Source organism: Oncorhynchus nerka, linkage group LG8, assembly GCF_034236695.1.
Source record: "Oncorhynchus nerka isolate Pitt River linkage group LG8, Oner_Uvic_2.0, whole genome shotgun sequence".
Taxonomy (NCBI): domain Eukaryota; kingdom Metazoa; phylum Chordata; class Actinopteri; order Salmoniformes; family Salmonidae; genus Oncorhynchus; species Oncorhynchus nerka.
The window spans coordinates 69,382,297-69,386,722 of record NC_088403.1 but is presented as its reverse complement, the minus strand read 5'-3'; the positions used below and the strand labels follow the sequence as shown (position 1 = coordinate 69,386,722).

Genomic DNA, 4,426 nt, shown 5'->3' with positions numbered 1-4,426 from the left:
TATAGTACCATAACAGGATATAGTACCATAACAGGATATAGTACCATAGTAGGATATAGTACCATAACAGGATATAGTACCATAGGATATAGTACCATAGTAGGATATAGGACCATAGTAGGGTATAGTACCATAACAGGATATAGTACCATAGTAGGATATAGTACCATAACAGGATATAGTACCATAACAGGATATAGTACCATAGTAGGATATAGGACCATAGTAGGATATAGTACCATAGTAGGATATAGTACCATAACAGGATATAGTACCATAGTAGGATATAGTACCATAGTAGGATATAGTACCATAACAGGATATAGTACCATAGTAGGGTATAGTACCATAACAGGATATAGTACCATAGTAGGGTATAGTACCATAACAGGATATAGTACCATAACAGGATATAGTACCATAACAGGATATAGTACCATAGTAGGGTATAGTACCATAGTAGGATATAGTACCATAACAGGATATAGGATCATAGTAGGATATAGTACCATAGTAGGATATAGTACCATAACAGGATATAGTACCATAGTAGGATATAGTACCATAACAGGATATAGTACCATAGTAGGATATAGTACCATAACAGGATATAGTACCATAGTAGGATATAGTACCATAACAGGATATAGTACCATAGTAGGATATAGTACCATAACAGGATATAGTACCATAGTAGGATATAGTACCATAGCAGGATATAGTACCATAGTAGGATATAGTACCATAGTAGGATATAGTACCATAGTAGGATATAGTACCATAACAGGATATAGTACCATAACAGGATATAGTACCATAGTAGGATATAGTACCATAACAGGATATAGTACCATAGCAGGATATAGTACCATAGTAGGATATAAAATAAAAAGAAACGTCCTCTCACTGTCCACTGCTTTTATTTTTCAACAAACTAAACATGTGTAAATATTTGTAGGAACATAATAAGATTCAACAACTGAGACAAACTGAACAAGTTCCACAGACATGTGACTAACAGAAATGGAATAATGTGTCCCTGAACAAAGGGGGGGTCAAAATCAAAAGTAACAGTCAGTATCTGGTGTGGCCACCAGCTGCATTAAGTACTGTAGTGCATCTCCTCCTTATGGACGGCACCAGATTTGCCCGTTCTTGATGTGAGATGTTACCCCACTCTTCCACCAAGGCACCTGCAAGTTTCCAGACATTTCTGGGGGGAATGGCACTAGCCCTCACCCTCCGATCCAACAGGTACCAGACGTGCTCAATGGGATGGAGATACGGGCACTTCGCTGGCCATGGCAGGAAATCACGCACAGAACGAGCAGTATGGCTGGTGGCATTGTCATGCTGGAGGGTCATGTCAGGATGAGTCTGCAGGAAGGGTACCACATGAGGGAGGAGGATGTCTTCCCTGTAACACACAGCGTTGAGATTGCCTGCAATGACAACAAGCTCAGTCCGATGATGTTGTGACCCCAGACCATGACGGACCCTCCACCTCCAAATCGATCCCGCTCCAGAGTACAGGCCTCGGTGTAACGCTCATTCCATCGACGATAAACACAAATCCGACCATCACCCCTGGTGAGACAAAACCGAGACTTGTCAGTGAAGACCACTTTCTGCCAGTACTGTCTGGTCCAGCAGCAGAGTTGGGCCCATAGGCGACGTTGTTGCTGGTGATGTCTGGTGAGGACCTGCCTTACAACAGGCCTACAAGCCCTCAGACCAGCCACTCTCAGCCTATTGCGGACAGTCTGATCACTGATGGAGGGATTGTGCGTTCCTGGTGTCACTCAGGCAGCTGTTGTTGCCATCCTGTACCTGTCCCGCAGATGTGATGTTCGGATGTACTGATCCTGTGCAGGGTTTGTTACACATGGTCATCCACTGCGAGGACGATCAGCTGTCCGTCCTGTCTCCCTGTAGCTCTGTCTTAGGTGTCTCACAGTACAGACATTGCAATTTATTGCTCTGGCCACATCTGCAGTCCTCATGCCTCCTTGCAGCATGCCTAAGGCACATTCACGCAGATGAGCAGGGACACTGGGCATCTTTCTTTTGGTGTTTTCCAGAGTCAGTAGAAAGGCCTCTTTAGTGTCCTAAGTTTTCATAACTGTGACCTTAATTGCCTACCGTCTGTAAGCTGTTAGTGTCTTAATGACCGTTCCACAGGTGCATGTTCATTAATTATTTATGGTTCATTGAACAAACATGGGAAACAGTGTTTAAACCCTTTACAATGAAGATCTGTGAAGTTATTTGGATTTTTATTAATTATCTTTGAAAGATGGGGTCCTGAAAAAGGGACATTTATTAACATAGTAGGATATAGCACCTACTTCTGTATGGCACCTTACTGTTTAGCAAACACTGTTTATACTGTAACTAGTGTGTACACACACACACACACACACACACACACACACACACACACACACACACACCTGCGTGCACTGTAGGTAAAAATACACAGTCAGTCTGTGACCAGAGAGTACATCATGACATAACACTAAAGCGATCTTAAACACCACTCCAATCATCAGCCTGACCCCTGACCTCAGGTTGCCATGACAGGTCTCTCATACGTCACACCTATTGTCTGAGTAGAGTGTAGTTACTCCTAGATGCTGATCTTGGGTCAGTTTTTGCATTTACCCCACCAATGGTTAAGAGTGTGATGTTGGGGACGCTGATCCTAAATCTGTGCCTAGGCAAATCTTCGTTTTTATTTACAGAATGGGTGTAACAGAGTTTAGGAGACTCTGACAACATGGCTCTGGGGTGAAGTTTGCCCCTAGTACAGATCTAGGAACAGTTTCCCCTCCCCCAATCTTAACCCTCAACCATTAGTGAGGGTAATCTAAAACAGACCCAAGATCAGCATTTATATATAATTATTTGTATTTCTTAAAAAAAAAAAACTTTTATTTAACTAGGGAAGACAGTTAAGAAGAAATGATTAGTTACAATGATGGGCTACCCTGGCCAAACTCTGGGTCAATTTTACACCGCCCTATGGGACTCCCAACCACGGCAGTTGTGATACAGCCTGGAATCGAACCAGGGTCTGTAGTGATGCCTCTAGCACTGAGATGCAGTGCCTTAGACCGCTGCGCCACTCGGGAGCGTCTAGCTGCTACGTCACACCTGTTTCTGCTAGACTCCTAAACCTGTAAGTCGATTCGCCGCTAATAAAAACTAAAGAGAGAAAAGGACATTTAGGATGATCTCTCTCTCTCTCTCTGTTCACTGTTGAGGGACTATGAGTTGATATGCCGCATTGTCCTCCACGATACAAATACTGTAGAAATCATGAAAACATGAATAAAGTATGAAAATAAATATCATAAGCCACTATTTTAACTCTCTCTCTCCCCAAATCACTGTTCACACAATATAAACATTTACATACAGAAATACTTAAGCGTCATAAATCTTACCTCTATTGACACATTACACAGTTTTGGATGAATAAATCTATGCCACGGAATTTGCGCGCGCTCTCTCTCTCTCTCTCTCTTTCAAACTGTTCAATGTCTTTGCAAACAATCAAAGTAATAAAGCTCTACCGAACAAATACGTTCATTATCTAATAGCTGTTTACTCGAATGAAAATCCTTTATTCCCGAGCAGTTGATAGAACGAAAAAGCCGTTATGATATTGTGACTGTCGGTCAGGTCAGTTCGCTGCTGTCGGGTACGCGGCTTGAGCTGTCAGAGAAAGGTGACGCTCTAGACACGCCCCCTCGGTCCGGGACAGAGATTCAACAATCCGACCACACATCCTCACAAACACTTTTTAGAAAATGGACAAAAACGTGCTAAAACGGGTCAATTTTATCTTTATGGAAACTATTGTATTTTGTTTAGAGGTTTCAATAGGCCTAATCTTTTTCACTTTCCTATCCAATGAAATCACTTCAATGCACATTTGTGTTTTATTCTAGGGTTATATGTCATGTTTACTGTTCATTTTTATTGTCTATTTCACTTTTGTATATTATCTACCTCACTTGCTTTGGCAATGTTAACACATGTTTCCCATGTCAATAAAGCCCCTTGAATTGAATTGGTCCTGTTCCACTGCTTAGACGTTGCATGCAGCGTGCCACATCATCGACTGTGTCAACATCTATCAGATTGCTATAACAGTAAGTGGTTAGTTGGTAAAACACCCATCCAGGCCGTTGTAAGATCCGGCAACGTCTAAGCAGTGGAATCTGACCTATATGTCTACCTTGACAGGATGCCATGTAGCCTCTACTAAGTCCCCAACAGCCGGATGTTCCGGTTTTCAGGGGAACTGGAAAGAGAGCCTGTCACGCTAGTTCCGCTTTTGCTGGACGTTAATGAAGCGACACACCATTTTACTCACCGACATTTGCTGTATTGGTTGAACAGTGCAGAAGAGAACCTC

At 42.3% G+C, this 4,426-nt stretch overlaps 1 protein-coding gene across 1 annotated transcript in view; it reads right to left on the bottom strand.

The window, feature by feature from the left end:
- The window catches only part of LOC115125400 (FHF complex subunit HOOK-interacting protein 1A-like), a 136,553-nt gene extending 132,855 nt beyond the window's left edge, over positions 1 to 3,698 (bottom strand). The window contains exon 1 of the mRNA XM_065021164.1: positions 3,450 to 3,698. The gene's annotated coding sequence lies outside the window, so the exon portion shown is untranslated. The remainder of the gene's footprint in view (positions 1 to 3,449) is intronic.
- Between the last annotated feature and the right edge of the window lie 728 nt (positions 3,699 to 4,426).